Source organism: Saimiri boliviensis, chromosome 11 (assembly GCF_048565385.1).
Source record: "Saimiri boliviensis isolate mSaiBol1 chromosome 11, mSaiBol1.pri, whole genome shotgun sequence".
Lineage (NCBI taxonomy): Eukaryota > Metazoa > Chordata > Mammalia > Primates > Cebidae > Saimiri > Saimiri boliviensis.
In genome coordinates, this window is record NC_133459.1 from 90,213,186 (window position 1) to 90,236,997 (window position 23,812).

Sequence of the window (23,812 nt, forward strand, 5' to 3'; positions counted from 1 at the left end):
CATCTTGACTCAAAAAATACATCGTAAGCCTCTGCTCACTATGTGTAATTTATTATTTATTCCACATGTATTTTGATTTTATTTTCCTGGCAGCACAATAAGCCAGGACACGCTGAAACTAGAAATCGCATCCACTTTCCAGTGATAGCCCAGTCCAGGGAGGTGAGAAGGAGACAGTCCTCATTAGCGCTGAGGATTCAGGGAGAACAAGATGGGTTGGGCAGGGAGGTTTCTACTTGGAACCTGGAGGCTGAGCAATGACATCCCCCTCCCCACCTGAAAGCCCATCCTGGGCGTCCACCTCCTGGGAGCAGGAGCAGCGCAGCAGCACCACCTGGTGGTCCACGCACTTCCTTTTGCAGATCATGCACAGCCCTCTCCTTCCTAGGCACCTGGGACTTCTTCAGTGGACACCAGCCTGTGTCAACTTTCCTGTAAAGCAAAAGAAGCGTGAGGTTGCTGGGGGAAGAATGGTGTCATCACCACCTTTGGGGTGATCCATGTCACCGTGTTCAGGAGAAGAGCCCGGGCTTCCACCCCATGCAGAGAGGAGGCTCTGGCCATAAAGGCACCTGTGGAGAGGTGAGGACCCATTTTATCTACACTGATAACCAAGAGCCTGCAGACCACGGGGAAGGCTTCCCCTCAGCCCTGTCCTCGCAGGTTTTTCCAGGAGTCAAGGAGTAGACCTGTGCATGGCCTCTGGTGATGTGTGCTGCATGCACACTTAGAAGTGAGGTCACCCTGGCTGGGGGTCCCTGGGCTGCTGGTTGTTCTGGGTGCTCAGTGTCCAGAGAGCAGGATGAGGAAGAGGCTTTGTTCCAAACAGTAACTATACTCTCTGAATTATTTTTTTCAGTAGGCTTTGTGTCATAAAATGTAGGACTCCAGAGGGGAAAAAAAAAAACTGTCTAAAATTTGTGTACTTTAATAAAAAGTAAACGCCCATTAGCCACCAGGGATAGATGTTTGCAGGGCAAACCAAAAGCTCCATCATTTGCCCCAGCTCAGCAATAAACTCTTTCCTCCCCCAAATAAAAACACATCCTGACTTTTAGGGTCATCCTTTCTTGTTGTATTTTATATTTTTATAATCCCAAATTATAATTTAGTTTTACCTTTAGAACTATGCTTTTGCTCTCCTTTATTCTGTAGATTCCTTCTCAAAATACATATTCTGCGGTAGAGTTTCCCACAGTGTGCGTTTTGCTGACTGCTCCCCAAGGTGTAGTTGGATATGTATTTCTATGGTTTGTATTGCCTCGAAGTCGGTGACTGGCTATGGAGGTTAGCTTAGTTCAGGCTTGATTTCCTTTTCACTTGCTCTTGTCTCTACTGCGTTCTTCCATCAAGAGGAAGAACCTAACATTAGCTTTTTTTTTCTTTATTGTGTTGTTAATTGCCATTGCTGTTCAATGGCTAAATCTGTTAATTCCTTATGGGTTGCAAAACAGTTTTTATAGTCCCAGTACCTCATTCCTTCCTCATTTATTATCTGAATAATTTCTAAAGTAAGAGATTTACCCTCCTCTACTGTTTGTTTATGACTAGAAACTTGTTCATCGAGAGACTAAGCCAAGCATCTACTCCCTTATGACCCAGCAATTGCACTCTTGGTTATAAACCAATAGAAATGCATGTATGTGTGTACTAAAATATATGAAAGTATTCACAGCAGCATGATTTGTAAAATCTGGATATAACACAATCGTCTATCAACAGTGAAGGGACAGGAAGTGTGAGCTATTTATAAAGTGCAGCGTTTGACAGCCTTGAGAATGACTAGCCTATGACCACAGACACAGATGATGAGCCCCAGGGGCGTGATGGTGACTGTGTAATGCCATTCAGCCAGAACCTGAAGAACAAATTTGTGTTAGAAATCAAGAGTGGCTCCTCTGGGGTGGGGGAGGGTGGTTTATGGCTGAGTAGGACCCAAAAGTGTTTCCCTGGGGCTGTGATTGCTGTGCTTGGATGTGGGTGTTGTTTGCCGAAGGGTTCACTTTGTGAAAATCCGCTGCCCGCTTGAGGATTGTTCTCTTTTCTCCATGCATGTTGTCCTTCACTCAAATATACATTTCTGGTGTTTTGAAGCAATTCTGTCTATGATAAGAAGAATTGCTCCTATTGCACATTCTTGCAAATACTGAAAAAATCAGTGCAATTTTTCCAGGAAATAAGTACATATAAAGAGGAGAATTGACGACAAGAGCAGTCGGCTTGGGAGCTGACACCACAAAAGCTTTGGGAATGGATGTCGAGCTAGGAACCAGGAATCAAAATACAGAGAAGCCTAAGGGAGGTGAAGGATGTGAAGTGATGCCCCAGGAGTGCATGAATGAATGAGTCATGGGCAGTGGCTCTGGGCTTGGCTGGCAAGTCATGAACTTGGGGAAAATAGAGTTAAAAAATTGGTATTTAGAGGAGAGAGGTACTCATAGACCTCTTACTACACACAGAATGTGTGAAGATAGTGGTTGTGTGTGGATGCTTACTAGAGGGTCTTTTGGGGATGGGGCTCCCTGTGATCAGGTTGGTGAGATGGCTTGACGGGTGATGCCACTCAGCCACACAGGGCTTGCTCATGGAGTCCCTGCACAAAGTGGCCATGGTGGCTGGGATGGACACTGCATGGGCACAGCAATCGCATCACCACCTTGGTGACAAGGCTGACCTGGCAGCTGCCACCGTTGAGGGCCCAGCCTGCCAAAAGCAGCTGTTACTTTGGATGGAGACAAAACAGGAAATGGTAATTCTGAATAAAATAGCATTATGACAGATAAATATGCCACTAATGATATAGTAGAGGTTTAAATAATTTTGAAATGATGAACAAGATTATACCAACGGGAAGAACTTACTATCAGTAAAGAAGTTAAAATGGTTTTAAAACTTTTTTTCCCTTCAGGCATATCCAGGCTGTTTTGAAGATAAGTTTTACCAAATCTTCAATGAAGTTTACTGAACTTATACATAATATCCAAGAGAATAAGGAAACATAGAGAGAGCTAGAAAACTCATTATTGTTTATGCACCAATAACACTGATTCTAAAGCCAGCTAGAGAATAGATAAGAGAAAAGTATGATAGGATAGGCACTTCTAAGCAATTAGACATAAAGATACTGAGAAAAACAGCAGTAGACGGTGTCCACCAATGAGCTATAAACAATTTAAAAATCCTGCCCAGGTTATGTATTCCAGGAATACAAGAATACTTTAACTTATCTGTAATGCATTTTAGCACTTCATTAAAGAATAAAAGACAGAGACGGTCCCATTTCACCAGACGCAGATGAAATCCAACACTCCCTCTCACCTACATTTCTTCAGTTATCTCCACTTTTAAGAGCTTGTGATCATTTCTCACGTTGGCAGCATGCAGAATAAAACTGGAATGATACACAGAAGATCAGCATGGTCCCTACACAAGGGTGACATGAAAGTTCGTGAAGCAGTCCATATTTTTAAACTCTCAACAAACTAGGTATTGAAGGAACATACCTCAAAATAATAGTAGCCACCTATGACAAACCCACAACGGATATCATACTGAATGGGCAAAAGCTGGAAGCATTTCCCTTTAACATCAGCATAAGACAAGGATGGCCTCTCTCACTGCTCCTCTTCAACATAGTGTTGGAAGTTCTGGCAGGAGCAATCAGGTCAGAGAAAGGAAGGATATTCAGATAAAAAGAGAGGAAGTCAAATTGTCTTTGCAAATGACATGATTTTGTATCTAGAAATCCTGATTGTCTCAGCAGAAAGGCTTCTTAAGCTGATAAGCAACTTCAGTAAAGTCTCAGGATACAAAAATCAATGTGCAAAAGTCACAAGCATTTATATACAACAACAATACAAAAGCGGTGAGTCAAATAATAAATAAACTCCAATTCACAATTACTACAAACAGAATAAGAGGGCCGGGTGTGGTGGCTCATGCCGGTAATTCCAGCACTTTGGGATGCTGAAGCCAGCAGATCACCTGAGATCTCATTTGAGACCAGCTTGGCTAACTTGGTGAAATCCAGTTTCTCCTAAAAATACAAAAATTAGCTGGGCATGGTGGCATTCACCTGTAATCCTGGGTACTCAGGAGGCTGAGGCAGGTTAATCGATTGAACCTGGGAGGTTGCAGTGAGCTGAGATGGTGCCATTGCACTCCAGCTTGCGCAACAAGAGCAAAACGCCATGTCAAAACAAACAAACAGACAGACAGAATAAGATGCCTGGGAATACAGCTAACAAGGGAATTGAAGGACCTCTTCAAGGAGAATGACAAATCGCTGCTCGAGGAAATGGGAGAGGACACGAACAGATGGAAAAACACTCCATGCTCATGGATAGGAAGAATCAATATCGTGAAAATGGCCACACTGCCCAAAGTAATTTATAGATTCAATGCTGTTTTCATGAAACTGACATCTCTCACAGGATTAGAAGAAACTACTTTAAAATTCATATGGAACTAAAAAGAGAGCTTGTATAGCCAAGATGATCCTAAGCAAAGAGAACAAAGCTGGAGGCATCATGCTACTTGACTTCACATTGTACTACAAGGTCAGTAACCAAAACAGCAGGGTACTGGTACAAAAACAGACACATGGACAAATGGAACAGAACAGAGAACTCAGAAATAAGACCACACATCTACAACTATGTGATCTTTGCAAACTTAACAAAACAAGCAACCGGGAAAAGATTTCTTATTTAATAAATGGTGCTGGGAGAACTGGCTAGCCATATGCAAAAAATTGAAACTGGACCCCTTCCTTACACCTTAGACAAAAATTAACTACGATGGATTAAAGACATAATTGTAAAACACAAAACTATAAAAACTCTAGAAGAAAATCTAGGCAATACCATTCAGGACATAGGAAAAGTCAACAATTTCATGAAGGAAATGTCAAAAGCAATTGCAACAAAAGCCAAAATTAGCAAATGAGATCTAATTAAATAAAAGTGCTCCTGCGCAGCAAAAGAAACTATTATCGGAGTGAACAGACAAGCTACAAAGTGAGAGAAAGGTTTTGCAATCTATCCATCCGACAATGTCTAATGTCCAGAGTTTTCAAGGAACACACAAGGACATGGTCCCTACACAAGGGTGACATGCAAGTTCGTGAAGCAGTCCATATTTTTAAACTTCAAATTTTCAAGGAGGACACAAGGTTCTGTGTCCTCCAGGAAACCCAGGTTTCTGCTGGAGCTGCGAGGTGCAGGGACATCCTGAGAGAGAATGTGGAGGTTTTGCTGATCATGGACTGAGAATTCCAGGGGGTGCAGTGGGAAGATTTGTGGAGTTGGGGAGGGAGGATGATGTGGACAGAAGAGGAGTGTGCAGAGCCTCGTGGATTCAAGTGCAGAGTATGTGGGGGACCCAGCGTGACTGACACAAACAGGGAGAGGGCATGATAAGCTCAGTCGTGGTGGGCTTGAGGAAGACGATGGTGCTGAGGCTGTGGGAGGCAGGGGAGGAGGAGAAGGGGTGGCTCTCACCTGGGCTCTGTCCATGGAAGTGAGGATGGTGGAGTGGTTGGGTCTCCGTGCTGTGTGGACCTTTCTTGACCACCTGATGACAGTTTGGAGTTCCTGACACAGCGGGCTTCTTAGAGGATTGATTCTTGACCCCAAGGAAAGGAAGTGAGCTCATTCTAGGTCTCAGGTCTACCCTGATGCCTTCTTCAGGGGGTGCCACTTCTGGGTCCCCCGTGGATCCCAGCACAGGAGCCCTCTTCTGCCCTGCTGAGGGGACCAAGGCCCAGGGGAGCTGTGCTCAGATTTCATAATGCCAATATATATCTCCGCACCTTGGAATATTATGTGGACGTGGAGGTGTTTTTCTCAAATAAAAGAAAACTAAGTAAATGGGACCCTAAAAAAAAAAAATACAACTGAGCAATGGAGAGTAGAAGAAAATTTTTCTACTTTTCAGTTTCCCTGAATGTTGGTCTCAAGGGGCTGGAGAGAGAAGTTGCAGGGAGAACAGAAACTCAGAGAGGGCTGGAGCTCCCAAGCGCTGCTCACCTCCACAAGAAAGACATGCGGGAAATGGTTAAGGCAATTTCACATCACTTTGAAATTCTGTAATATTAGGGAATTGTAGTAACTCTCTTCAGTGTAATAATAACATTGTTGTCGGAAACATGTTATTTTTTAAGAGATGACCAACAAAGTATTTAGAAATGAAGGTCATGCTGTTGGCAAGTGATTGCCTAATGTTTCAGCAAAAATCGTGGAAATATAATTTATTACATACACAAAGGAAATAATTAGATCTATGGTGACAATTGTATTCTTTCCAACTTTTGGACTCTGAAAATTTTTAAATAACTTGGAGAAAAAAATTAAAGCTAATACTACATAATCACATGAGAAATGTTCACAACGTCATGTTGAATGAAAATTAAACTTCAAGACTAGCTGAGGTGACTCATATCCAATCCCAGAGCTTTTAGAGGCTGAGATGGGAGGACCACTTTAGGCCAGGTATTTGAAAGCAGCCTGGGCAACATGGCGAGACCCCATCTCTACAACACACTAAAAAATTAATGAGCCTGGTGGCAGGTGCCTGTGGTTCTGGCTACTTGGGAAGCTGAGTGGGGGCATTGCTTCAGCCTGGGAGTTCAAGGTTACAGTGAACTGTGATCATACCACTGCAATTTAGCCTCAGTGACACAGCAAGACCATGTTTCAAAAAAAAAGAGTGAGAGAGAGAAGAAAAAAAATATATCAGGCCTTTAAAAGCATTCAAGAGCATGTGCATGAGAATGTCAGTTGTGTGTGGATGTGTCATTGTGTCGAGAGTGTCTAAGTAAGAATGTGTGTCAATATGTGTGACAACATCTTTTTGTCTGTGTGCATTGGTGTATGAGTCTATGTGTGCATTCATTCATTCATTTATTCACTCAACAAGTATATTTAAAGTAACAGTCACTATTCGAGGCAGCTGTGAACAATCAAAATCACTGTCCTTGTCCTCATAAAGCATGTATGCTAGAGGACAGAAAGACTATAAGCAATTAAAATAAATACATTCATAGCTGGGCACAAATGTATGTAATCCCAGCACTTTGGGAGGCTGAGGCGGGAGGACCACTTGAGGCCAGAAGTTTGAGAACAGTTTGGGAAACATATCAAGACTCCGTTTGTACCAAAAGTAAATACAAAACTAGCCGAGTGTGATGGCACACACCTGTAGTCCCAGCTACTTGGGAGGCTGAGGTGGGAGGATCACTTGAGCCCAGGAGTTTGAGGCTATGGTGAGCCAAGATTGCACCACCGCATTCCTGCCTGGGTAACAGCACAACCCTGTCTCTCAAAACAAATAAGTAAAGAATTCTTAAATGTTAGTAAAAGGGTTGCGAACAAAAACAAAGCAGGGTGGGGTGAGGGGGATGGGAGATGCCAAGTGGGCAGTGCAGAGACAGGCTCCGGGGGGCATGAGGAGAACGTGGGGTGGGGGGCGGGGAAGGGAGCCCTGGAGATGAGTTTCCAGGCAGGGGAGTGGCTGTGCAGAGGCTCTGAGGTATGGACACCTGGGGTGCTGGATAAACCGTGATGCCTGGGAGGGCCTCGGTCTGGCCCCACTGCACAGCCACACCTGGGTAAACTGGGCGGTCACTGGAGAGGGCCTTGCCCACGAGAGGGACTTTTCACCATGTTCTCCTCCCTCCCCATACCCCAGTTCCTCTGCCAGAAATGAGCGCGTGATCACGCCTCGGGCGCCCTTCCCGGGAAGAAGTTGCGCACGTGTCACTGCTGTCACAGGAAGAAGGAGCGCTGAAAAGAAAGAAGGAGCAGAAGAAAACGTTTCTTCTTTCCGGTTTTCTGGAGGGTGGGCCCGGAGGGCTGGAGAGGGGATGAGGAGACAGAAACCTCAGGGACGGCTCCAGAGCTTCCCGCTCCTCCCGCGGGTGGGGTCCCTGGCTGCCAGAGGCTGCTTCACCCCGCCGATGCCCAGCCCGGCTCCGTGTCTCTGCCTGACTCACCCCCACTCCTCCCTCCGCTGCTCCGCAGAATCCGAGCGCGGCCCGCGGCTGTGGGGATAGGGGAGCTGCCGGGCAGAAACGGGGCGACACGGAGAGGAGCCGCTCGGTGCCAGGCGCGGCTGGGGGCGCCCAGGGGAAGGGCCCGGCTTTGCGGCCGAGGCCAAGGCCGTGGCTGCCGGCTGGGTGCTCTGTTTCCTCAGCCGCTCGGAGGACGCTCGCCCCTGGCAGCACCGAGGCTGTTCTTCACGGACCACCCAGTCCAACCGCTTATCCATTGAGAACTGCACACATATGTCAGTTTTTGATACGAATTGCAGCAGGAAAAAAACCTGGATGCACAGTTTGAAAATGATGAACGAATGACACCCTTGGAACAGCCCTGATGATCTGGGGTTCAGTGGAAAAGGAACAGGACAAACTTCACGAAGAAATAGAGAATTTAATCGAAATTCAGGCTATCGCTGTTTGTACGGAAAATGGCAACTTTAAAGAAGCAGAAATCTTTGAAAGAATATTTGGTGGGCTGGGCGCGGTGGCTCATGCCTGTAATCCTAGCACTCTGGGAGGCCGAGGCGGGTGGATCACGAGGTCAAGAGATCGAGACCATCCTGGTCAACATGGTGAAACCCCGTCTCTACTAAAAATACAAAAAAAAAAAAAAAAAAAAAAAAAAAATTAGCTGGGCATGGTGGTGCGTGCCTGTAATCCCAGCTACTCAGGAGGCTGAGGCAGGAGAATTGCCTGAACCCAGGAGGCGGAGGTTGCGGTGAGTGGAGATAGTGCCATTGCACTCCAGCCTGGGTAGCAAGAGCGAAACTCAGTCTCAAAAAAAAAAAAAAAAAGAATATTTGGTGATCCAAATTCTTATATGCCTTTAAAAAGGAAATTGCTTATGATAATCTCTCAGAAAGATACATTTCATTCCATGGAGTAAATGAAGAGTTATGTGAATTATGTGCTAAGTGAAAAATCATCCACCTTTCTAATGAAGGCAGGCGCAAAAGCATAGAAAGTAAAAGAGCAAGAACAATAACTTCTCAAGAGAAACCCAATGGTAATGATGCTGAAATGGAAACCGAAGCTAATTTGGATACAAGAAAAAGGTCTCACAAGAATCTTTGCTTATCTAAGTTGAAACATGGAACCCAGCAACAAGACCTTAATAAGAAAGAAAGAAGAGCAGGAACTCTTCAAAGTGCAAGAAAGAAAAAAGAAAGCAGAAGAGTCAGTGAAAGTACGATACCTGTTTCAAAGGGTCAGCTGGTGACTCCTGAAAAGCACTGAGCTAGAAAAAGACAGATGTGTCTTTGGGAAGAAGACAAGAATTTGAGCTCTGGAGTGAGGAAATTTCGAGAGGGTAACATCTAAAGTACTGTTGCAGTATAAATTCAACAACCTGACAAATGTCATGTTAAAAGGTACAATGAAGAAACTAAAATGGATTTGCTCAGACAGTGAAGACTCATTGTGTTTGTAAAAGCTTGGTGAAAGGACAATTAAGTATTTTGATTGCTACATTTTGTTTGAAACTTGCATCATTGATGTATTTTAAAACTTTAAATCGTTACAGTATTTTTCTGTGACCATCAATTAATATAAGGGTTTGTACTATAAGAGTTAAAGTATATGCTATCGTATTCTTTAAGAACTTTATTTTGATAAACTGTAAATTTGTTGAAGCCTGCTACATTAGCATTCCCACGCACAAATCCTGTTCCAATGAAAAAATTAAAAGCTGATATAAAAAAATTTAATTAACCTATTTTGTATCTGTAGGCTGACCTCAACCCTGTAACGTAACCCATTAAAATGAATTTGCTAGATGATTGAATAACAATAGTCCTTTGGTATGAGATAATGACTTGGTTTATGGCCTTAATATGCTACTTAATTACTTAAGACATGTATTAATAGAATGATAAATGTACAAAGTAACCTATAAGCATGACATTCTTTTGCTTTCAATGGTTTCATGTAAAGAAAAAAGAACTTGAACGCAGTAATACCCAAGGACACAAGTGAACAATAGACACTGGGAAGGGAGGGTGGGAGTGAGAGCTGAAAACTGCCTACCGGGTGCTCTGCTCACTACCTGGGCAATGGGATCATCTGTGCCCCACACCTCAGCAGTGCAGTGTACCCAGCTAACAAGCCTGCCATGTGCTCCCTGAATCTAAAATAAAAATAACTTTTATTATTACCCATGGAACAAAATCTGTACTATTAGCAAGAGTCATTTTGCGTCTCACTTGGAAACAATTTGACTTTTGTTCCAGTGTTTAAACTTTGACAAAAATGGTTTTGAATAGATCTGTATAGCCTGATGCCATAAACATAATATAACCTGATGCCATAAATATAAGATTCTCTGATACATTCATTTAACATATCAATATCGGACCAAAAATAATATTCTGTAAAGTTTAAATAGCTATTGACTACGAGCACCTTGACGTCTATGATAGGTAATAAACAAGGCCATACATACCTTACTAAGCAGTTTTGGTTTTTCACTAACATTGCGTTTTTTAAAGATTTAAACTCACAGAATTATTGAGCATTTTGACTTGTGTGCTTTATTTAGCAAATGAGTAAAAATATTGGAATAATAAAGCATTTGCATAAAAATCAAATGGTAGTGTGTTGTAATCTGTATTTTACTTCCTATTAAGGTTTTATATGTTACTTTCCCATAGTTCCTGAATTTGTTATCTTATTATATACTATATATAATCAGAAACATGGATAATTTTTTAAAAGAAGAATCTGACAGCTGCGCGGCGACGCCCCCCTGTGGCCACAGGGCTAAGAACGGTGGCCCTTAGCTCCATCCTCACCTGCTCAGCCAAGACCTCCCCTGGGTCTCCCTGGGCTCCCGGCAGCAGGAAAGGCGTCTGAACACAAGAGGGCGCCCCTACCCCATGTCACGGTTGGGATCGGCCGCGTCTGTGTGGGTCTATTCATGGGCTTTTTATTCTATTCCATTGATTTAAGCCTATTTTATAACAATGTCGCACTGCTTTTTATTACTAGAGGTTTATAGTAAATCTTGAAATTACTCAGTATGCATCCTCCAAATTCCTTCTTTTTAAAATTATTTCAGCTATTCAAACTTATTTATATTTTCATAGAAATGGTAGCTTCAGCTTGCCAATTTCTTTTAACATTTCTTTTAAAGCTCACCGGTGTCTTAATTGAAAATGCACTTAATTTAATAGCTCAATCTTGGAGAAATAATAACACTGGATATTCCACTTCTTGAATACGCAATTTCTCTGTTAATTTTGATCTTCTTTACTTTCTGTCGGTAGTGCTTGTAGACTTTAGTGTAGAAATTATACACACTATTAAAAAATTGATGCCTGAACATGGTATTACTTTGCTAATTTTTATTTTGAGACAGAGCTTTGCTCTTGTTGCCCAGGTACAATGCAGTGACGTGATGTTGGCTCACTGCGACCTCTGCCTCCTGGGTTCAAAAGATCTCTTGCCTCAACCTCCTGAGTACATGGGATTGCAGGCTTCCACCACCATGCTCGACTAATTTTGTATTTTTAGTAGAGAGAGGATTTCGCCATGTTGGCCAGGCTGGTCTGGAACTCCTGAGCTCAAGTGACCCACCCACCTTGGCCTCCCAAAACGCTAGGATTACAGGAGTGAGCCTCTGCACCCGGCCTGTTTTTTATTGTATTAATTGAGTTGTGTTATTTAATTTGCAGTTTATTTGAATCAAACACTTCCCCATAAACCAATCTGGAGTGACATATTTTTTTAAAATTTGTATTTGAATTTATTAACATCTTGCACTGAATTTTTGGTCTTTGTTCAAGGGAAATAATTGTTCTTGGGTCTTTTTTCTTCTAATTTTGTTGTCTGCATTTTCTTTTTTTAATCTGAGTAATGTTGGCCTCATAAATCCAGTTGAAAAGAGTTGTCTCCTTTAATTTCTAAAAAGGTGTGTGTAAAATTGATGCTATTTTCAACTGTGTGTTTCATATAATTCATCAGCAAAGCCTTCTGGATCTTCTGTATTCTCTATGGGAAGGATTTCAATTACAAATTCAATTTCTACAATTTATATGTGGCTGGTCACATTTTCTATTTCTTCTTAGATCCGTTTTCATGAATTTTCTCTCTCAAGGAAATTGTTCACTTGGATGTCAAACTTATTGGCATAAAATTGTTAATATTCCTTTTCTTGACCTGAAGGTCACAGTGGTCTGATGTTCTTTTATTCCTGTTATTGTTAATTTGTATCTTTTTGTCTTGATCAATCTAGTTAGGGTTTTATAAAATTTACTGATTATTTTCCCATACAAGCAAGTTTAGGATTTGTTAATTTTATTTATCTTTCTAAGTAATTGACTTCAGTTTCATTATTATTTCCTTCCTCTGCATGTTCCTTTTCATTTCTTATGGCAGAAGCTAAGTTACTAATTTGACATCTTCTTCTTTTTAAATAGAGGTACTTAAAAATGTCATTTTTTCTCTATTATTTCAGCTGCGCCCCATAGATTCTTATTTATTTTACTTTAATATCCTTCAGTTTAGAGGATTTCCTAATTTCTCTTGTAATTTCTACTTTGACAAAATTGTCATTTAGAGTTTTGATGTTTAATTTCTAAATACTTGGTATTTTTACAATCATGTATCTTAGTCCATTTCGGCTGTTGTAACAGAATACCATAGTCTGTGTGGATTATAAACAAAAGAAATCTATTTCTCACAATTCCAGAGCCTGGGAAGTCCAAGGTCAAGACAATAGCAGAATGAGTGTGTGATTCAGGTGTTTCCAGATTCACAAATGGTGTCTTTTCTCAGTGTTCTTACATGGTGGAAGGGGCAAAGGACCTGAATGAAGTCCCTTTTATAAGAACAGTAACCTAATTAATAAGGGATCTGCCCTCATGACTTAATCACCTCTTAAAGGCTCCACCTCCAAACAGCATCACATTAGGGATTAGGTTTCAATATATGAACTTAGGGAACGACCAAAACATTCAGTCCACAGGATCACCTTATTGCTACCAATTTCTAATGCGTTTTCATATGGTCTGAAAATACGTCTTGTATGATTTCAATATTTTCAAATGTATTGTTTGATGGCCTGAGATATAGTTTCTCTTGGTAAATGTATAATTCACACTTGAGACAATATATATTTTTTCACTGATGTTCATATGTATTTACATACATAAAGTCTGTGTGGTTAATGCTTTTTGTTTTTCTAGTTCTTTGTTGGAATTTTCTATAGTTTTTAAATTTATTGCTAAAGTTTTAACATATCTAATCATGCTCATAGAATTCTCCATTTCTCTCTGTAATTTTATCCATTTTTTTGTGAACTCTGAAGTTAAGCCATTGGGCGGATTTCTGATTGCATGTCTTTTTGTTGGATTGAAGCTTTTGTTATTGTGAAATGTCTCTCTCTCTCTCTTTTTAATCTCTGGTAATACATTTCATTTGAAAATCTCTTCTTTACTGGTAGTAATATAACCGGTAGCAATATAATGCTTTCAACCCCCTTATGCTTACTGTTCACGTGACATTGCTTCTTCCGTCAATTTTCATTTAACTTAGACCTATGTGTGCAGGCGTTAGTCTGTTTTCACACTGCTAATGTTGTAACCAAGTGAGTTGTAAGGAAAGTGCCACATTCTGAGATAGAATCAGGAGTTCTTTGTTGCCAGTGACCAAGAGACAGCTAACGCTCAAAATTCTCTTGGCCCAGAAGAAGGGGCTTGATTCCTTTTTACACTTTGCTTAGAGAAAGGGGGTAATCACCCCCTTGCATTTTCTAAGTCCGGGAATGTTCAAGTTGGATTTAGAATTGGAATGATAGAAGATCCAGTCACAGACGCCATCGATTCTTTGATTTTTGTCTTTTGGATTCCTCCTTTTTCCTGATTATCCACTCACAAGTTGACTCAGCTGGGAACCTGACCATGAATGTAGTGCTTTCTGGCTGGGCTCCGCCCCTCATCGGGAAGACCAGGTGAAAAGGTAAAGAAACAAACAAAAACCTGAATTCTCCCTTGGCAGTGTGGGTCATAACCACTGTCTGGGATTTAAAATGCCTCTTCATGTGCAAGGCGAGGTGGTCTGACCTGGAAAATGCTCGGTGGCATTTCTGGCACCGGAACGGGCGTTGCCCAGTGTGTTTACGGTAGTGCCTGGTCAGTTCATCTGAGCAGATGAATTTCCATCCACAGCCATGGCAGTCACCGTGGTAAGGTTTCTCACCTGTGTGGGTTCGCAGGTGTGCCTTGGGATGGGAACTCTTTGTGTGGGTGGCCTTCCTTTTCTGGGACACGATCGTCTTCCCCTGTTTGGCCTGGGCTCTGGGCGGCTTGAGCTCTTGGTAATGGAGTGGCGGACTTGTGGCTGAGTCTGGTCAGGCAGGAAGGATGGGTAATCAGGCCCTGGGTGGGGATGGAAGCTGGGGAAGTGGCAGGGCAGGGTGACAGTCCCTGCTGCTCAGCAGTTCCTCAGGTCCCAGGGGTCGGGAGCTGCCGCCCCAGGGGGACGTCGTGTGCAGCCCGCCGTGGCCATGGCTGGGAGGGGTCCAGCGCCTGAGTGGGTGCACGAGGAGACTCCTCCTGCTTGATCTTGGGGTACGGGCGCTGCGGGCCGCCGTTGTGGGGGCCGCCACCATTACCACCAGGTGGCTGCTGTCAGGGCCGTCTTTGCTGCCGCTGATGACAACTGGCTGTGTACTCGCTGCCCGGGGGCACTCAGTGACGCCTTCAGCACGAACTTGCCAGTCACCCCAACAGCTGGCAGCTGCAGCTGCAGCGGTGGAGTGGACACCGGCTCCAATTGCGGCTGCAGCAGGTCCGCCACAGAGCTGCCAGAGGGGCTCATGTTGTGGATATTCTCCGGGTTGAAGGAAGCCATAGGAGGGGGAGCGGACTTTCTACCACAGAGGAGGCCTCCACCCGTGGGGTCCCCACGCCTGGGTCGCCCCGCCGGCATCGGACAGCTGAAGCTGCAGGTGGAGGGTGCGCTGGCAGGGCCGCTGCTCGACGGGAACGACGAGGAAGACGCGGATGCTGACAAGGGTACAGTGGCGGCCACCGACTGCTGATGGACAGCGAATTGGAGAGGACAAGGTCCAGGTCCAGGAGGTCGTTGAACTCCTCGGTCTCTCTCCGGGGCAGGGGGGCCAGGTTGCTACCGCCGCAAGCTGCAGGGGCTCCGTCAGGTCTGTGGCCACGGTCGCCACCACTAGGTCCTGGCGTGGCCAGGAAGCATTGGGGGGAAGTCCTTCATGTGGGAGAGCTCCTCCTGCCAGCGGTTAATCGGGTTATTTGGAGCACCTGCTTAACACAGTGTCCTCTCCCTTCCCGCCCGGCCAGACGCCAACGTGGAGAAAGGTGGGAGCAGCGCCTCGCTGACAGCCCTGTCAGACTCGCCAGGTGGCTGCCTCATTAATGTGAGGGCCCAGAAGGTCCTCGGGAGCCCGAAGCAGCTGGGGCACCTGAGCCCCAAAGTCAACGAAGAGAAGACTTAGAAACGAAGCCAAAACCCAAACCCCCAAGTTGCCCGACATCCTTCTTCTTTGGATTAAATATAAATTAGAGTCATCCTTTTAAAAAAGTTTCTTTGTTTACAAAGTTCTTGGAAAAGTAGACAATCTTATAAAAATAGACAATCAGCAAGGCAAGAAAGTAGGCCTGGTGGCCGGGCTGCCCTCTCTTCCACTCACCAGCGTCCTCCACCACTATCATGGTCACCTGGGTTGCTGCCGTGGGCGCAGGGGCTGTGGCCAGGGCAGTGGGCAGGAGGTGCCACTCGGTGAGACTGCCCCGGCGGAGAACTGGTGGGTGCTGCAGGGCACGGAGTCTGGGGAGCTGGAGTCTGGATGCACGGAGTCTGGGTGCGCAGAGGCCACAGGCTCGGGTCACGGGCCTGTGGGTGGGGAGGGGACCGGAGGGGCGGCAGGTCACTCGGCGGCTCCTGGTGCCTCCGCTGCCTGCCACGGCCTCTGCTCCCCACGCGCCCGCTCCTTCTCTCTGTTTGGGAAACTTGGAAACACTCTTAATATGTGCAGATTCCTTAGGCCTTCTTGATTCTTTCCGGGCCTTAATGTAGATTTAGAGAATTATAAATTCTTGCAACAGAAAATCTGCATTAAAAAAGTCTTCCCCGGTGATCTTTAGGCAGCTCATCTACAGACAGGTTCTTAGACACCCTGGCAAGTTTCAATGTTGAAAATTGTTTCCTCTTCCCTCAAAGCAATGACAGGGCAGGTGGCCAATGGACGGGGACCGGAAACCGAGGCTGCCCCCGAGGGCGCGTCTAATGCAGAAGACAAGGACCGCATCCTAAAACACGTCCCGTCCCGTGGAGCTGCAGCATTTCTGATCAATACTGCAAATACACCCGAACTGCCAAGGAACACGGCCCAGGCACCCTTTGAGGAGGGATTCTCACTTTTAATTCCTCTGTTCTTCATCTTCTGCTCTATTTGAACCCAAAACCTTTGAGTGGGTATCTCCCGTTCTGGGAGCGCAGCTGTTCCTAGGACTGGGCTCCAGCTGTTGCCCACTCTGGCCTAACCTGGCTGTGCGGTGGAGGTGGCCGGCCCCTTTAAGGCCCCGCTGCGCCTGCGCCTGGGGCTCTCGGCGGAGCGGAGGACCAAGCGGCCGCAGGGGGGCGATGGGCTGCGGTTGAGACAGCGGCGGTGCCGGGAGAGGAGGGGAGGGGAGGGGAGGGGAGGGGAGGGGAGGGGAGGGAGGGGAGGGGGAGGGGCTGGGGAGGGGAGGAGAAGGGAGGTGAGGGGGCGGGGCGGGGGAGGAGAAGAGGAAGGGAAGGGAGGGGAGGGGTGGGGGCTGTGGCGGGGGAGGGACTGGGGAGGGGAAGGGCAGGGGAGGGGAGTGGAGGGGAGTGGAGGGGAGGGTGGCGCCGCCGCTTGGAGCCCCTCAGTGAGTGCGGTGCTTCTGGAAACGCAGGACAGGCGGGCGGGCTGCGGAGGGCGGAGGCGCGGGGCGTGGCGGCCGCCATGCCTGTGGGAAGTGAAGGTTTGCCGGGAAGTCCACCAGCGTTTGTGAGGTGAGGGCGCCGCCCCAGGCCGCGGGCAGGGAGTTCGGGACCCCGGCGCGCAGCTGGGTTGACGCGCGCAGGGGCCTCCGCAACGTTTGCTGGGCGAGCTGGCCGGGGCGGCCGCCGGGCTGGAGTCCCTGCGCCGGGTTCCTCTCCCCGCGGCCGCAGCAGCCCTCCTGTCGGGGCGCCGGGAAGAATCCCGCTGGCGGGAGCGGGTCTTTGGGGCTTCTCAGATGATCTCACTTGGTATCCTTTCACCAAAGCTCAGCAAGACTTTTGGAGTGGTGTCCTCGCTTTACTTTTTTTTTTTTTTCTGGTAAAGCTGCTTTCCCCAGGAAGTCTTTTCTTGAAGTGCTCTCATTTCTTTGGGGTACAGTGTTGTTCACCCGAAGGAATGACTCCCAGTGCTCGAGGAAGTTAAAGTGATCTGCTGGTCCTTTTAAAGCTTTGTTCTGAGCTGATATGCGTTAGTAGCTTTCTTTTGTTGTTAAATTTTATTGGTAAAATTTCACCTGTGAACCAGCAGCTCGGTTTTCTATTCTAAAATGCTAGCTTTAAGATTTCTGAGAACTTTGTGTCAAAGAAATCTTTGAAAAGTTACAGAAGTCTGTGGAAGTTGACAATTTGAAATGTGCAGGTGGTCGGGGGGCAGTGGATCACACGTGTAATCCCAGCGCTTTGGAAGGCCAAGGTGGGCAGACCACTTGAGCCCAGGAGTTCCAGACCAGCCTGGGCAACATGGCAAAACCCCATCTCTACTGAAAATACAAAAATTAGCTGTATGTGGTGGTGTGTCCCTAGCTACTTGGGAGCCTGAGATGGGAGGATCTATCAGAGCCTGGGAGGTTGAGATTACAGTGAGCAGTGATCTTGCCAGTGCACTCAGGCCTGGATGGCAGAGGGAGAACCTAAAAAAAAAAAAAAAAAAACAAGTACAGGTAATAAATTTATACTAAGTAAAATTCACCACAGATCAAGAAATAGAACATTACTAGATTGGGGTATATATGTAAGAGTCACATTGTTGGTTTTAGAGGTATCAGATATTGTTGAACATTTTCCCAAAGTGGTTGTAAAACTTATCAGGATATTCTGGTTATCCCACATCCTTGCTGATGCTTGTCAGTTAAAAGTTATTTTGCCATTGGAGTAGAGGTGCAGTAATATATCAGTGTGGTTTCATTTTGCCTTTTCCTGGTATTGAGGTTGAGTCTTTTTTACTGCCATTTATATGTCCTCTTTTGTGAAGTGCCTGTTAAATCTCTGTATCCTGTTTTCAGGATATGCTTGTTTTTCTGTTGATTTGTAACACTTTATTCTGGTTATGTGTCCTTTCTAGGATATACACGTGTTGCATTTCTCTTTTTTCAAACTCTAGCTTGCCTTTTCACTCTTTTAATGGTGTTTTTAAATGAATGGAGATTCTCTAATTTTTTTTTTTTTCTTTTTTAGACAGGATCTCACTCTGTTGTCCAGGCTGGAGTGCAATGGCACAATTACAGCTCATTGCAATCTTGACCTCCCAAGGCTCTGGTGATCCTCCTGTCTGAGCCCCCAAGTAGCTGGGATCTACAGGGGAGCACCATTATGCTCAGCTCTTTTTGTATTTTTAGTAGAGATGGGGTTTTAACATGTTACATAGGCTGGTCTGGAATTCCTGGGATCAAGTGATACACCTGCCTTGGCCTCCCAAAGTGTAGGGATTACAGGCATGAGCCAGTGTACCCAGCCTGAGTTTCTTAATTTTAATGAAATTATACTTGATCAATCTTTTCCTTTATGGTGACTGCTTTTTGTGTCCTGTTAATCAATGCCTAACCTAAGAATATGAACACATTTTTTTCTGTGTTAACTTCATAGCAATTTTACTTTAGTTTATGCTTTTTTTTTTTTCCAGACAGACTTTCACTCTATTTCCCAGACTAGAATGTGGTGGCATAATCTCAGCTCACTGCAACTTTCACCTCCTGGATCAAGCGATCCTCCCACCTTAGCCTTTTGAGTACCTGAGACCATAGTCATGTGCCACCATGCCTGGCTAATTTTTTTTTTTTTTTTTTTTTTTTTTTTTTTTTGTAGAGATGGGCATTCATCATTTTCCCAGGTTAGTCTCAAACTCTTGGGCTCAAGTAGTCTGCCCACTTCAGCCTCCCACAGTGCTGGGATTACAGGTGTGAGCCACCCCACCCAGCCATGATTCACTTTTTACTCTACTAAAAAATAGCCATCTCTACTAAAAATACATGGATGTGACTGTTTGATGTAGCACCATATATTGAATGGAACATCCTTGTCCTTCTGGACTGTGTGGCACTTTTTTTCATAAATCAGATGGCTGTATGATCATCTGATTTATGAAATCAGTGTGGGTCTGTTTCTGGACCAACCTGAGCAACATAGTGAGATCCCATCTCTACAAAAAGTCATAAATAAAGATGTAAAATGTTTTTAAGTGGGTAGAGAAGATGGAGTCATAGGTGATAATTTATAAATGATTGTCAGTTTTTGGCTACATGCAAGTGTTGGTAAGTCAGATCTGTTGGGAGTTTAGGCAACATGTATTAAGAGAATTATGTGTTCAGAATGATTGCTAGATGTTCACTGACTTCAATTAGATGTTATTTGAGACTCACAGAGCTACAGGTTTTATTTTATTTATTTATTTGTCTTTTAAAAAACTTTACCATCTTCCTGTCAAGGCAGTAACTCTATACTTAATTGTTCTTAAGTATACCTAATTACCAGGAAAATTTTATGGATCATATCTAATTGTTAAGCCATTAAAGGACTGACGTGATGTAATGTAGACAATAGTATTCTACATAATAGTTTCAGGACTGCATCAATGAAATTGTTTCTTTCTTCTTCTTCTTCTTCTTCTTCTTCTTCTTCTTCTTCTTCTTCTTCTTCTTCTTCTTTCTTCTTTCTTCTTTCTTCTTTCTTCTTTCTTCTTCTTCCCCCCTCCTCTTCCTCCTCCTCCTCCCCCTCCCCCTCCCCCCTCCTCCTCCTCCTCCTTCTTCCTCTTTTCTTCTTTCTTCCTTCTTCTTTTTACTCCTGCATATAGTTTGAACACATCTTCTTCTTTTTGTTTTCTTGAGACAAGGTTTCGCTCTGTCGCCCATGCTGGAGTGCAGTGGTGCAGTGGTATGATCATGGCTCATTGCCGTTTTGACCTCTCAGGCTCTAGCAGTCCTCCTACCTCAGCCTTCTTAGTACCTGCAGGCATGCACCACCATGCCAGGCTCAGTTTTTATTTTTTGTATCCAGGGTCTTCCTATGGTGCCCAGACTGTTTTCAAACTCCTGGGCTCAAATGATCCTCCCACCTTGGCATCCCAAAATGTTGGTATTACAGGTGTGAGCCATCACTCCTGGCCATTTTAGTTTTAATAACTTTATATTTTTCTAATTTAAAATATTTATTATTTATGAATGTAATATTGTTATGATTATTTTGTAAGTGTTTAATCTCATTTTCAAAATAAGCTTGTGGAAATTAGAGATCTTGTCTCTTACTTACTACTGTATTCTCAGTGCCTGACCTTGCCTGGTATGAAACAGATATTCAATAAATAATTGTTAAATGAATGAATGAACCACATTCAACAATTCTCTAAGTATCACAGCTTTCACTGTCTAACAAATAAAATAGCTTGTATAGAATAGAGTCACAGTTAACCTGCCATAAAAGGAAATGTCAAGGAAAATAGACCTTTGTATGTGTAGCTGCTAAGATTTTGGGGCTTTTGTTACTGCAACATAAACTAGCAAAGCTCAGTGAGACTGCAGATAGAATATACATATATAAATAGACCAGATAGACCAGTGGATGAGATTCCAAAGATAGTTCAATCATCATTAACTAACCACACGCACACTCTCTTAATTTCCTAACAGAAAGAATGGAATTCCTGTTCACTAAGATCTGCCCCAAATATTACTTATTTTGTGAAAACTTCTCTGGCTACTCAGGAATCTCCCTGCTTCAGCCTCCCGAGTAGCTGAGATTGCACGTGTGCACCACCATGCTTGGCTAACTTTTTATTTTCAGAGACAGGGTCTTACTATGTTGCCCAGGCTGGTCAGGACTGTTGATTGCATATGACAGAAACCCAGCCAATTCTAGTTCCTCACCGCCTTTCAATCTGCTCCCTTCTCAGTCTTCCCAGTCTCAACAAATGGCAGTTCCATCCTTCAAGTTCCCCAAGCCCCAAATCTTAATGTTAACCTTGATTTCTCTCTTTTACGTCATAGCTCGTATGAAGGCCAATCATGTTCAGACCCAGGCGGAGGTTCCTGCTGACCCGGGCTCTCACCAGCACATCGTCCTTTACTGTCCTCCTGAGGGTGTCTGGAGCTTCAGTGCTGTGTGCTCTTGGCCTCCATGCTGGGGCACCACTGACTCCTGCTGTCCAGGGCTTCCAGTGGACTCTCCGAGGCACTGATGTAGAATCTTCCCCATTCGGTTCACCAAGAGCAGCCTCATGCGGTGTGGGCTGACATGAAGAGCTGCCAGATCTAACAGGTAAAAATCACGAGGCACTGCCAGCTGGATGGGGTCAGAGAGTCCTCTCTCCATTACGATTCAGATGAGAAGGGAAGATTCCATAGGCCCTAAACATTGCAGCATGACCCGCATGTGCCACCCACGAGCTGCAGTGCATGGTCAGGTGGAATTTATTTGACTTCAGGAGAGGACAGTGTTCTCTTCAGTCCTTTTCCTCAGTGGCTGGATCTGCGTCCCTCTCCTCTCTCTTCCCCTCTCATCCCCCAGTCTCCATCCCCATCTCTCTCTCTGTTTCCACCTTGCTGTTCCCTTTCACCCGCTTTCACCTCTTCAACTTTCATGATTCCCCACTCCCTGTCCACCCACATTTCCCAGGCTAAGGCCCCTGAGCTGTCCTGTGTGGGGAGATGTGTCTGGATTTAGGTGGTGCCCTCTAGATGTGTCCAGGATAGGGAAACATGGCTCAGCTGCCAGTATAATGGTTTCAGAGAGTGGCCACTTTTGAAGGCCTTTCACATTTCCCATTCTAGAATTCTGTAGGACTTAAAATTGATGGGCCACAGTAGAATTCTTGGTTCCTCATGACCTTGTGGTGGTCACCTTCTTTCACTGAGCATTCACATGGTGGCTATTAGGTGCCAGGCCCTGCTCTGGGCTAGGGGCACCATAATGAGTAAATGTCATATCACTACCCCATGGAACCCACCACTGCACGCATTGAGAGGAGAAAGAAAGGGGCGTGGCCTGTTTGTGTTCTTTTCACGTGGTCACCTGCCAGGTCCTGGGGGAGTGGGAGCCAGTGCAAGGAGAGAAGCCCAGTGAGAAAGGCAAAGGGATGATGTCAGACCCAGGAGCTGAGGCTCACATTCCCCTGCAGCTGGGCAGCTTCTGGAGTGGACAAGGGAACATTGTGGCTTGGTGTTCTGGGGTTCACTGTCTCATCTCATTTCTGTGGGTGCCAGAACTTGTCCAAAGGGAAGACTCAGTGTCTCTAACAACAGCAAGGCAGAGACAGAAAGTGTTTCAGAGAAGCAGGAAGGATTGTCTGCCATGGAAACAGTATATGGATTTATAGTAGTGTGTCTCTCTAATAACTAGTTAGCGTGTTCCTGTTAATTGAAAATATCGGTGGTGTAAGTTTCCTTGGATCTCCTCATCTTCATGTAAGTTTGTCTGTTCCCCTATCCCTCCCTTCTTTCCTTCTTTTCCTTCCTTCCTGGGTTTTCTGATCAGGGTCATGTGAGGCTAAAATCCAGAAATGGGCTAGCTATGCTTTTTCTCTAGAGCTCAAGCTTTTATTCCAAGTTCACTGCAGATATTGGAAAATGTTTCTATTCTTGTTTGTGGGGGACTGAGGGCCCTTTTTCTGTGCTGGCTGTCAGCCAGGATATACTCTGACTTCAGATGCCACCTGCTTTCCTCTTTACGTGTCTTTTCTATCTTTCAACCAATCACAACTCATGGAGTCCTTCTCAAGCTCCTTCCTTCTCTGACTTCATCTTCTCCAACCAGCCACAGAAAGCTCTGTCATGTATGGAGTGATGTGATTCAGTCCACTTCATGCAGGTAACCTCATCATCTTCAGGTCATATAACTGTTACATAACAACATAATCACAGGAGTGGTGTCTCATCACCTTAACAGGCTTCAGAGACAAGGGTATGGCATGTTTGGGGACCATTTCAGAAATTCCATCTACCACAGTTGGACACTCACATTCCCCCATCTGCAAAATACATTCATCCTCTCCTCTAAAGTTTCCAAATTTCATGTCATTAAAGCATTAGTTCAACATGAAAAATGTCACATAGGCCACATCAGATCCAAAGTTTAAAATCTTATCTAAAACCAGGTGTCAATGAGGCTTCTGAGGGTGTCCATTAAGTACAGATTATTGACATAATTGCCTTACTTCTGTCGACCTGTGAAACTGAACAAACTGCTTATCTGCTCCTAATGTGGAATGGCGGGACAGGCACAGAATAACAATTACAGTGATTCTAGTTCAAAAAGAAGGAACATGGAAGGGAGAAAAAAGTCACTGATCCAAAATAGTTTGGAAATGGAGCTGGGCAAAATCCAGCAGGAGGTACTTAAGTAGGATCCACAGCCTGGGACTGACCCTCCATCCTGTGGGACTTTGCTTCTGGGATCTTTGCTCTGCATTTCTTGAAACCATTATTGTCTATCTTATTTTCCCCTACTCCTTTGGTTCTTCCCCTTTCTCCTCATGGCAGCATCCTCTGCTTAATCCTTGGTCCATCACCC

At 44.7% G+C, this 23,812-nt stretch overlaps 1 protein-coding gene, 1 non-coding gene and 2 pseudogenes across 5 annotated transcripts in view; 3 read left to right on the plus strand and 1 right to left on the minus strand.

The window, feature by feature from the left end:
- Positions 1–3,361: 3,361 nt before the first annotated feature.
- LOC141580492 (U6 spliceosomal RNA) lies at positions 3,362–3,468 on the plus strand. The gene has a single exon (XR_012512660.1). It is a non-coding gene; the product is annotated as a U6 spliceosomal RNA (small nuclear RNA).
- A 4,520-nt stretch (positions 3,469–7,988) lies between these two features.
- LOC141580457 (telomeric repeat-binding factor 1 pseudogene) lies at positions 7,989–9,513 on the plus strand (annotated as a pseudogene).
- Positions 9,514–13,630: 4,117 nt separating this feature from the next.
- On the minus strand, positions 13,631–15,479 carry LOC141580416 (Krueppel-like factor 4 pseudogene; annotated as a pseudogene).
- Positions 15,480–16,873: 1,394 nt separating this feature from the next.
- The window catches only part of LOC141579894 (tripartite motif-containing protein 64-like), a 56,580-nt gene continuing 49,641 nt past the window's right edge, over positions 16,874–23,812 (plus strand). For 3 of the 4 annotated variants that reach the window (XM_074381164.1, XM_074381165.1, XM_074381163.1), the window contains exons 1-2: positions 16,874–17,047; positions 21,292–21,562. The gene's annotated coding sequence lies outside the window, so the exon portion shown is untranslated. The remainder of the gene's footprint in view (positions 17,048–21,291; positions 21,563–23,812) is intronic. The other variant, XR_012512492.1, reaches the window with a different exon arrangement.